Source organism: Solenopsis invicta, chromosome 4 (genome assembly GCF_016802725.1).
Source record: "Solenopsis invicta isolate M01_SB chromosome 4, UNIL_Sinv_3.0, whole genome shotgun sequence".
Classification (NCBI taxonomy): domain Eukaryota; kingdom Metazoa; phylum Arthropoda; class Insecta; order Hymenoptera; family Formicidae; genus Solenopsis; species Solenopsis invicta.
The window spans coordinates 19,997,267-20,009,781 of NC_052667.1; positions in this window are offsets into that span (position 1 = coordinate 19,997,267).

A 12,515-nucleotide genomic window follows, 5' to 3' on the forward strand; every position below is an offset into this window, starting at 1 on the left:
CGCGCATTCCACAGATAATGTTTCTAAAAAACTATCACATTCCGGTCCTACTCGTATGTTATCTATATGTTGTACATTATTATCTAAATCTAAAATTGAAATGTTTTCTACATTATCGTAATTTAAAAAATTGTCGGCTAATTGACGAATTAATTGTTGACTGCTTTCGTATAATTTATGAATTAAAATGTTACGCGATTGAAACAGTGCGTTAAAATTATTAAAATAATTTAATGCGTATTTTAGAAACAACAAATATGCTTTAACCGAATTATCATTTAAATATTGTAATATATTTTCCGCGGATTTTAATTTATCTTCTACTGTTGCTAACAAAAAATTATTTTTTAAAACGTCCCAATTTTCTAACAATCTAACAACGCACTTTTGTAAGCAAAGCCATCTAGTATCTGACAATTTTAATATTTTTCTTCGTTCAACTTCAAAAAAATCTTGGAATTCACCCAATATTGCACATCTCTTCGCACTGCCCGAAATGTAAGTGGCAACTCCTCTAATTAAATCTTCGCAAGAAGAAGGTAACTTTTTGCAAGCTTTACTGGCTACAATCGCGGATGAATGGCAAATACAATTTAACGTTACTAAATTTGGAACTTCTTCTTTAAGACGACTCATAAAAGAATTTTTGCGTCCAATCATAACTGACGCATTATCAGATGCCATTCCAACAACATTTTTTATGGGAATATATTTTTCTTCTAAGCATTTTATAAATATTTCAAAAATTTTATTCGCGGAACAATCTCTTGCATCTAAAGATATTAATTCTAATAATTGAGTTGTAATTTTTTTATTCAAAGGTGATACATATTGAACAAGAAAACACATTAATTTAGTATCTGAGATATCCGTACTTTCATCTATTAAAATGGAAAATTTACAAGTTTTTAAATATTCTACGATTGTCTCAATTTCCCGTTTCGCAGTGACATTATTAACAATATTTGCGCACTTATTTCGAGCTAGTGAGAAATCTTGCACAACTTTGGGATCTATAAAAATATCTCTTATTAAAGGTGTTAAATGATCCGCGATTTGAAAAGCTATATTATGCTCGGCAAAAAAAGTTGATAATTTAATTTCTGCGCGTTTAACTTTATCTTTATGTGACAAACTATCTTCGGTATCAATACGGTCAGCAGTCTTACAATTACAAGATTTTACGTTCTCGATATGTCTAACAGTTTGCGAATGTTCAACTATATTTGTTTTGCAACATCTGATAGTTTTATTGCATGCAATACAAAACGCTTTATTTTCTGAAGGATGAGGAGCTAACCATCCTTTAAAGATATTTTCATCTAGCCAAGCATTTTGAAATTCTCTACTTCTACGTTTTTTAGTAGCTCCTTGACCAAAAGAATCCATCATGCAGCATGAACAAATATATAAATAAGTGTTATATTTACTAACTTACCTTGTGTAAATATTGCACTGAAGCTTAACCTCCTTCGACGAGCCCGTCATTTTCGCGCCAAGACACGAGTCACCCGAGACTTTTGCGCCCATAACGGTCGCATTATGGCCAGTACTGTCTAGCAGCTGTTTTTGCCGCGCATGCGCGAAAAACCGGGCCGAGTTCACATTGGAATAAATTTTTTCAATGAGAATTAAAAATGCTATCACTTGAATTTTTAAAATACAAAGATTTTTCAATGACAATACAGAGTTAGTACCACGTGGGATTTATATAAAAGTTGAAGATACTAGCAGTTGGGTTAAAATAGAAGTTTTTCAAAGAAAATACAAATACTACTACTTTAATTTTGTGGAAAAAGTATATTCTCTTTATAATAAGCGCACTTTAAAAGATTTCACACATTTTTTTTTAATAAACGTATATCATTTTTATTAGATTACATATTTTCAAAATAAGTTGCGCGCAACACACATAGGCGCTTTTTTTACCTTTTTTTTTGAAAAGGTAATTTTGTACTGATTAATTTTATACATAATAAAAATAAGGTGAAAATATAAAAGTATTATTAAAGGATTGTTACGTCGAAATATTACGATTTTTTATACGCGGGTTACATAACTACAGATAAAAATTCAATGTTATCCGCGATAACAAATGACAGCTGCATACACTGCAGCCCAAGCTCCATATCTTTCCGTCACATTTAACATTTCAATAATAAGAAATTAAAAAAAATATAATTTGACACGATTGAAAAAAGATGAATAAAGCCAAAACGTATTAAATCTTACGTAAACAATGTTTTATATATGTATTAAATTATATATAGTAAATGAAACGCTTTGGCTTTATTCATCTTTTTTCAATCGTGTCAAATTATATTTTTTTTAATTTCTTATTATTGAAATGTTAAATGTAACGGAAAGATATGGAGCTTGGGCTGCAGTGTATGCAGCTGTCATTTGTTATCGCGGATAACATTGAATTTTTATCTGTAGTTATGTAACCCGCGTATAAAAAATCGTAATATTTCGACGTAACAATCCTTTAATAATACTTTTATATTTTCACCTTATTTTTATTATGTATAAAATTAATCAGTACAAAATTACCTTTTCAAAAAAAAAGGTAAAAAAAGCGCCTATGTGTGTTGCGCGCAACTTATTTTGAAAATATGTAATCTAATAAAAATGATATACGTTTATTAAAAAAAAAATGTGTGAAATCTTTTAAAGTGCGCTTATTATAAAGAGAATATACTTTTTCCACAAAATTAAAGTAGTAGTATTTGTATTTTCTTTGAAAAACTTCTATTTTAACCCAACTGCTAGTATCTTCAACTTTTATATAAATCCCACGTGGTACTATCTCTGTATTGTCATTGAAAAATCTTTGTATTTTAAAAATTCAAGTGATAGCATTTTTAATTCTCATTGAAAAAATTTATTCCAATGTGAACTCGGCCCGGTTTTTCGCGCATGCGCGGCAAAAACAGCTGCTAGACAGTACTGGCCATAATGCGACCGTTATGGGCGCAAAAGTCTCGGGTGACTCGTGTCTTGGCGCGAAAATGACGGGCTCGTCGAAGGAGGTTAAGCTTCAGTGCAATATTTACACAAGGTAAGTTAGTAAGTATAACACTTATTTATATATTTGTTCATGCTGCATGATGGATTCTTTTGGTCAAGGAGCTACTAAAAAACGTAGAAGTAGAGAATTTCAAAATGCTTGGCTAGATGAAAATATCTTTAAAGGATGGTTAGCTCCTCATCCTTCAGAAAATAAAGCGTTTTGTATTGCATGCAATAAAACTATCAGATGTTGCAAAACAAATATAGTTGAACATACGCAAACTGTTAGACATATCGAAAACGTAAAATCTTGTAATTGTAAGACTGCTGACCGTATTGATACCGAAGATAGTTTGTCACATAAAGATAAAGTTAAACGCGCAGAAATTAAATTATCAACTTTTTTTGCCGAGCATAATATAGCTTTTCAAATCGCGGATCATTTAACACCTTTAATAAGAGATATTTTTATAGATCCCAAAGTTGTGCAAGATTTCTCACTAGCTCGAAATAAGTGCGCAAATATTGTTAATAATGTCACTGCGAAACGGGAAATTGAGACAATCGTAGAATATTTAAAAACTTGTAAATTTTCCATTTTAATATATGAAAGTACGGATATCTCAGATACTAAATTAATGTGTTTTCTTGTTCAATATGTATCACCTTTGAATAAAAAAATTACAACTCAATTATTAGAATTAATATCTTTAGATGCAAGAGATTGTTCCGCGAATAAAATTTTTGAAATATTTATAAAATGCTTAGAAGAAAAATATATTCCCATAAAAAATGTTGTTGGAATGGCATCTGATAATGCGTCAGTTATGATTGGACGCAAAAATTCTTTTATGAGTCGTCTTAAAGAAGAAGTTCCAAATTTAGTAACGTTAAATTGTATTTGCCATTCATCCGCGATTGTAGCCAGTAAAGCTTGCAAAAAGTTACCTTCTTCTTGCGAAGATTTAATTAGAGGAGTTGCCACTTACATTTCGGGCAGTGCGAAGAGATGTGCAATATTGGGTGAATTCCAAGATTTTTTTGAAGTTGAACGAAGAAAAATATTAAAATTGTCAGATACTAGATGGCTTTGCTTACAAAAGTGCGTTGTTAGATTGTTAGAAAATTGGGACGTTTTAAAAAATAATTTTTTGTTAGCAACAGTAGAAGATAAATTAAAATCCGCGGAAAATATATTACAATATTTAAATGATAATTCGGTTAAAGCATATTTGTTGTTTCTAAAATACGCATTAAATTATTTTAATAATTTTAACGCACTGTTTCAATCGCGTAACATTTTAATTCATAAATTATACGAAAGCAGTCAACAATTAATTCGTCAATTAGCCGACAATTTTTTAAATTACGATAATGTAGAAAACATTTCAATTTCAGATTTAGATAATAATGTACAACATATAGATAACATACGAGTAGGACCGGAATGTGATAGTTTTTTAGAAACATTATCTGTGAAATGCGCGCAAGAAATTAAATTAAAATGTTTGGATTTTTATGTTACGGCAGTTCGAGAAATGCTAAAACGTCTACCTTATAACGATGAATTTTTTAAACAATTAAATTTTCTAGATCCTAAAATTGCTCTTTATAAAGACGGTAGAAATAAAATTAAATATTTAACTCATATTGCTAAGCAAGTTGAACATATTAATATATCAGATTTAGCTTTCGAGTGGGACATATTACCAACGAGTTTTGACGAACAACAAAAAATACAGTTAGCTTCTCTACCAATAGATGAAATGTGGAATAATGTATTGCAATGTAAAAATTTTGACGGGGAAAAGATGTTTCCAAATTTACAATTATTAGTTGAAATAGTCCTTTGTTATCCTCATTCCAATGCCGAGGCTGAAAGAATATTTTCTTTTGTCACAGACGTAAAAAGTAAAAAAAGAAATCGATTGTGTAATAATACTCTTTCCTCAATTTGTGTAATTCGATCAAGTTTCCAAGCTAAAAACATTAATTGCTTTACATTTCAACCTGACGTGAAGCATTTCGAACTGCATAACACGCAAAATTTATATAAAAATCAATGCACATCTGATAATGCTTAATATTTTTTGTATTATTTTGCATAACATTTTTTGGTTTTTACATCTAGCCCATCTAGCCTATATTTTCTTTCTGCATGCTGCACATTATAATTTTTATTATTAATTTTTATTTTATTTTTCAAAGTTTAATTATTATAAGATATTACATTTTTATTTTGGTTTTCAGAGTTTATTTTTTATGCATTATTTATACATTTGTAATAAAATATGCAATAAAAATATGATATAGTAATAAGTATGTGATAAAAGCCAAAGATGCAATATTTTATTTTGTAAATTATTTTTTATTTATGTTATTAAATATGTTTATGTTAAAAATGTGATAATGTAACATGTTAATTTTGTATTTTTAAAATGTATTTTTTTATTGAAAACTGGTAAGGTTTTTGGCAGTTTTCCTTACCCTTGCAACAAATGTTGGTTTTCTTTAATAATTCTGCCAAAATAAATATTTTATTTTAAATCTTTATTTGTTTTCTTGAATTATTTCAGCTCCCTTTCCCTTTCTTTTAGCGTATCTTTAATTCTATTATTATTAAATATAGATTAATTTTTAATAAATAATAAGTTGCAAATTTATTAAATTTTCTATAAACATTTTCATATCACTATGTACGGGCGATCAACAGCACATCTTTTTCTTGATATTACGTACGTTACTGTTACCGTATGCGCCGCGCATGCGCGAAAAACCGGGCCGAGCTCACATCACTGACGTGACTCTTATCGGCAGCAATTCGGAATCAGGGCTGTCTCTAGGCAACTAAACTACAAAATCTTTGTCGCTCATACTCAAGCTACAAATATAATTTAAATTAATCAAATTTTATATTCTGATGCTTTTTACGTTATTTTAGGTATCTATACAATATAAGTATACATGTATATATAATTATGATCGCAAGGTTGACTATAATTACAAAAGTTAAAATGTTAAAACGTAATGTTAAATGTAAACCGTGTATAAACAAAACTATTTAATTTAAATTTTTAATTTCTTTAGTTTTATTAGAATATTATACATATTAACATATTACAAAATAATATATTATATACAAAAGACGTATTATATACTATAGACAAAATACCTATTTATTATAACAGAACTTTATGTTTTTTCTTAATAGCAAACCTATCGTTTATAATAGAATTATAATCCATTTTGCGATTAAGCTCTACTTCAATATATAATAATAATTTAAGGTATTTTAAACGCTTATTGCTCTGAGTATTCTTAAATAGTTTTTTACTCGCCGTCAGACTCGTGTTTATTATTCTCCATGAAACTACAACAATCGACAATGTCGTCATTCTTCAATTATCCGTATTCTCACTCGACAGTTAAGAAAATTTGCCTTTGATCGCCTAAAAGATACTTTACCGGTGTCTCGAATCTAACGACAATTTTATTTTAAACGTTAAATTATTTTTCGCACTTTAAACGTGTTGGTGCAAGAATAAGAATATCTGAAGAATACACAAATCAGCTCAAAACAAACAAAGACCTCAACTCGAATCTAATAACTGATGAACAATGTTTTTGTTCGCGTAAAACTGCAATTTTTTAGAAATTGTTCTAACAATAAGATAAAATGGTGCCACTCATACTTATCATTCCTAGGCAATAGCCTATGAGCCGGCCCTGAGTGAAATTCTCTTGAGGCAAGAGAATTAAGGTCTTTTCAAGAAAAGTGTGCCCAAGCCAGTGTTCTCAGATGGGACAAGATTTTAGCGCATGCGCGGTGGATTCAGCATCAGTAAAGTATTTACTTCCATTAAATAACGGTATTAATAAGTAATATGTGTACCTTTGTTAAGTGGTCTAATCAATTTAATATCTTGCACAATTTTTTAATAATGGAATTAAGTAATGTTTTTACGTAAACATTTTCGCGCATGCGCGAAAATCCCGTCCTATCTGAGAACACTGGCTCAAGCTCGATGATTGTTTGTGACGAAAAAGTTTCCCATACAGAGTTGGCGGAACAGATTTATTGCGAATGTTGATTGATCAGGGCGGGGAAAGAGGGGGAGGCAGTAGGACCTGTAAAAGTGGTAAAAAAGAAAAAAATTTCTTTTTTTATATTGTAGGATAATGTGTTTATATAATAGATAAAAGCAACTTTCAGATTCTCTCTCAATTTGATAAACTTTTAGTTACAAAATAACTTCAATTTACAAACAATATATAAATAAACATTTGAACGCAATAAGAGTTGAGATTTATTTTTTAATAAAGCAAAAACAGCAGTTTGCTTTGAATTTTCGGAAATAAAATCATCCATAAGTTTTTCGATATTATAAGATTGTCGGCTCATTCGGAGTAAATGTTCAAAATAAATGTGCAAAGTTGCTCTTCAAGTTAACTTGGAGCATTCTCATCAAAATAATCAAATCAAATCGTTTGAAAATTCCGGGTGTTGGATTCACCACCTGGAAAAATTCCGGGTGGTGATCGCGATATATCTCCAATAAGTCTTCCGTCGAACCTGTTTCCATGAACTCAGGTGAGTGGCTCAATTTTGTGACAATTGGATGCGTTCTATTTGGACCATGGTGCGAATAAGGCTGAAGTCCCATGAATTGCTATTTTTCGCGTAACGCGTATTGCGTAACCAATCAACTTTATAAAAAAGCTCAACAAAAGACGCAGAACGCTTCTGATTGGTTACGTATTACGCGTTACGCGGGAAATATCAGTCTATGGGACTTTAGCCTGAGAATGGTATGCGCAAAACTCGAGCGCCTCTGTTTAATTCTTTACCCTCTCGCTTATTTTCGATCGCAAAAACCTTGTCGTACCAATCTTGTTTAACTCTGTACAGTTGTTACAACTGAATTGATTTTCTTCGTTGCACGCACGTCATTTTGTATTCTATCAGTTTCTTTTTATCGCAAACATGAATGTTCGGTTACACTCATTGTATAATTATAATAAAATGTATATTAGACTTGACATAAAAAATGTAGGGAAGATATCGGTAATTTTGAAATGAAAATGTTAGGATCTATGTCCACGAGGCTAGAACTCGGTCCGACTTCTCGGACCGAGAACTGTATAAGCAATCAACTCGTCGCTTTTCCGTAAAAGCTAAACGTTGATTGGCTACATACTTTTAGATCTGAGACTCGGGCCGATTTCTAGCATCGCGGACACAGGGGGTGTTTACGATAACTAAGGTGCGTTCCAAATTACGCTTGAAACGCGTGGAGTGCATATAAGGTCGTTCCGAATTAGCTATTGCGTGCTTCAAAAGCGCTTCGAGAGCACTGTGAATTCCCTAGAGTGTACTACATTCTTAGCAATCTTCCTAGCTCATAGGCTGCTTTTCCTTCGACTTGAGGCAATTCATGCGTTTGATGCGTTCATGCGATCTATGGCTTTGTTTACACCGAATACTTGATACGCGTAATATTTAGTAACTTTCTATTCAATTATCTTAATTTCGGTAATAAATTTAATGAATAGGGCCTAGTTTACACCAAGCACTTGATACACGTACTAACTAGTAATTTTTCATTAAATTATCTTAATTTCGGCAATGAATTTAAAAAATAGTATACTAAGCTGGTACAATATGAATCGAGATAATTAAATATATGTATCATGTATACATGCATCGTCAAAAGTAAGATAATTTAATAGAAAATTACGAGTTAGTACGCGTAGCAAGAGTGTAAACTAGGCCTATACGTTTCTTGCATAATTCAAAACGCTTAAACTGCACCGATTGCAACACAAAATTTACGAGAGAATCGACAAGCTTGGACACAATGAATTAAGAATTATTTAAATTTAATATTTTTATCGAAGAGAGAAACAAAGTAGTTACTAATTTTAAGGAAATCCGCAAAAAAAGATTAATATGTTTTAAATACCCAAATAAAAATGTTATTTATAATTATATATGACCATATCTAAATCATCATACATGATCATGTACGAAATTTGTCTTTATATGACCATGTACAAACATATATAAACATATATAAAAAATTAATTTATAAATATTCACTTTAATATTGTCAAAAACAATTTTCTTAATGTTAAATAAAATAGAAATGTTACTTAAAGTAAAAAAAATTGAAAATCTTTCTCAATAATTTTTTTGGGAAATTTTTAAGTGACTGCAGCCATCCAAGTCGTAACCTCGCCGAACGTTGCTTGATCTGTAAGACTACTGCAAACTGATGCCTGGTGATGATCTGTGAATATTTTATGTTAACACATCTATATCAAGTCAATATATGTTATTGAAAAGATGAAACATATAATTAAATTTATATAAACATATGTAAAATTATACTTTTCTATAATTACGACTTAAATGGGTGACCGCTTGAAAATTTCCGGAAAAAATTCTTGATAAGATTCTTGATTTTGTTTTATTTTTAAAAATATTTTTATTTAATGTTAAGAAAACGGATTTTACAATATTAAAATAAATATTTATAAATAAATATTTTTATCGTAAAAAAAGTCAAGTCAGCAAAAGCAATACGTCGCGAGTAGTCTTAGAAAATTTTGTAAATAAAATGAACACTTTTAAAATGTCTAATTGTAAACATACTTTGTATTTGCGACAAAAGACATATGAAACATTATGCTTGCGCGATGATAGCGCGCTTCCCGATTGATATCCAAATCCAAATATCAAAAGGCGCGAGTCGCACTTGTTCTTTTTTCTTTTTTTTTTCTCATCTCTAAATCTTATAAACGTCTAAAAATTGGCCATTAATAGACGTCCAAAATCGGACATACGATAGACGTCCATTTTATGTCCGTGGACGTACAGACTTAAAATGAGCTTAAAACGGACGTCCATAGGATGTCCTGTGCTAATCATACATATTTATACATTAGATCATAATATATCTTTATAACACTAAGATGCTGGATGAACTGATCAAGAGCGCAAAGCGTACGTAGCGATCCGCTGATCTGTGCGGTGTGGATGAACGAGAGTAAAAATTGACTGGACTTTAGAAACATGCCCACGAATGTGATGATTGAAATATGTCTTTAATAGCACTGGTAAGCAAATTAATTGTGTAGCGAATTAGAGCGTTCAACGGAATTGCGAGGCGTGGGGGAGAGAGAGAAGGAAGATAGAGGAGAGAGATAGGTTTAGGAGAAAGTGGGAAATATGCCCAGCGGAAAGGGAAAAGCGCGAGACGAGCAAGGCGAACGATGGAATGTGAGAGAAGGAAATGGAAGAATAAAAGTGATGGCAGGACGGGAGCGTGGCGAGGGAAAGGAGTCGGGGACCGGAGAATTAGATCAGAAGCATTCGGACTGGCCTGGGCAGAAGATCTAAACCGGAAGGAGTCCGGCTGTGTCATGGAATGACAAGGCGTAGTCGGGGAGACGCCGACACGAAGCCCAGAGTCTTGGAGGATAAGGATTACTCCGAAGGAGAGGCGCCGACGGAGCCTGACGCAAGACGCGAAACACCGAGCACGGAAAGAACGCGTGAGGTCCTGCGGCTCCGAATCCAGCCACAGCACGGCATCGCAGCACTGGGTTTAATTGTTATCAAATGTGCAGAATCGCCTTCGCTCTCACGGCGCTCTAACATCAAACATCACGCCAGGTCGTACTCTCTCTCTCTCTCTCTCTCTCTCTCTCTCTCTCTCTCTCTCTCTCTCTCTCTCTCTCTCTCTCTCTCTCTCTCTCAATGCTACGCGCGCACACGATACGTATCGATTATCGTTGGTCCCGCCTGTGGGACTGCGCCCAATAAATTTTGTTAACTCAATTGTCTTGAAGCTTATCGGAAATATATTTAATCATTCAATTCATGTGGATCGCTTATGCATTCATTCTGAGTCTCCTAAGCCCGATTTACGTTACATTTGCAATAAGTAAATTTTTTACAACGTGAATGTTCATAGCAGTACAATATTGTCTTCCACCGGCTTTATAATGTCAGATCGATTATCTGCTACTCGCAAACGCGCGATCTCGCTAGATTTCGACCGTTTCACTTAAAGTCTTTCACGAATCTGAGAAACCGATGTGAGATTTAGACGGTCGAAGGCGAAGCGACCGTTTGACGGAAGCAAATCGGAGATTTTGCGCGACAAATTGTACCATTGGCCGAAGCTTCTCTAATAATTACCAACGGCGACCGTGATAGAGTGGATTTTGAAGAACAGATAAATATTTTTCACGGTCGCAACCGCTGACGTGCTTCCGTGATACACGTAAACGCAAAGAGAACGAACTCGGATTCGACTCTGTGTTGACCGAATATCAGTCATAAACAATTAACTGTTTAGGTAAGAACAAAGGAAAATAGAATACACGAGTATGAATTTCCGTTACAGCAATGATACGCAAGTAAACAATTCTCAAATGACTAATTAGCCGAACGATATTTTGAAGAGATAATTATGTACAAAAATTAATTATTAAAATAATGAAGTTGAATTTCGCTTTAATTGAGTTGATCGCAAACAGCATTATTTATCTTTAATTAATGATTAATTTACTTTGAACTTTCTTAAATATAATGTATTAATATCTTTGTACCTCAATTTAAACATGAATTACACAATGAACACTACGACGGCGATAATGAGTGTGGCGCAAAACAACAGAAACCCATTCACATCGACAAGAGACAATTGTCACCATGTCATATCCACCGCAGGCGAACGAAGAGAGTTTTCGCCGTACCTGATGATGTACTCGATTCAATAAATAGCTTTGTTAATAGCATTCTTTGCTCGATCGAGGAATCATCGGGATAGATTCCGCGCACATTCCCTGAAATGAAAATCAGTTATAAAAATGTATTTAATAACCATTAAAATAGATCATAACAAATTCTACGCATACAAATTTAAGATAATAATAAAACACAATATTAATGTGCAAAAATAGGAAGACATGAACAAGTTACGCTTACGTTATCTCAAATATACATAAACAGTTCTTGTCCGAGCGATAATTTGCGACAATGATAAAATTATCATAAAACATCTTGTACTTGTTCAGAGAGTCTTGTAATATTGCATTCAAGGCTGCATCCATATTTTTTTCGGTAATCTCATTGACGTCCAGTCGTATGGCAATGTTTTTGACAACATAGGCGTTGATATTCGTAAATTAATCGGCAAAAAACGGTGTATCGCTCAGGGACCGCACAATATTGCTTCTTACAATATTGCTTCTTACGTGCCCATGAGTCCGCCATGAATAATAAAGGCTTTTATATTAGGATGTTCTACAAGATTCATTTATATTTGACAGTTTTATAATTTCTGCAAATTTACTTCATAAAAGACAATTTGCAATGATTTACAGATATTTGAATCATTTAAAATTTATAAAAATTAGTATATAATAATTAATACTTTATGTTATTATTAATAATGGTATATTATTGTTATTGATAATAATAATATAAATAT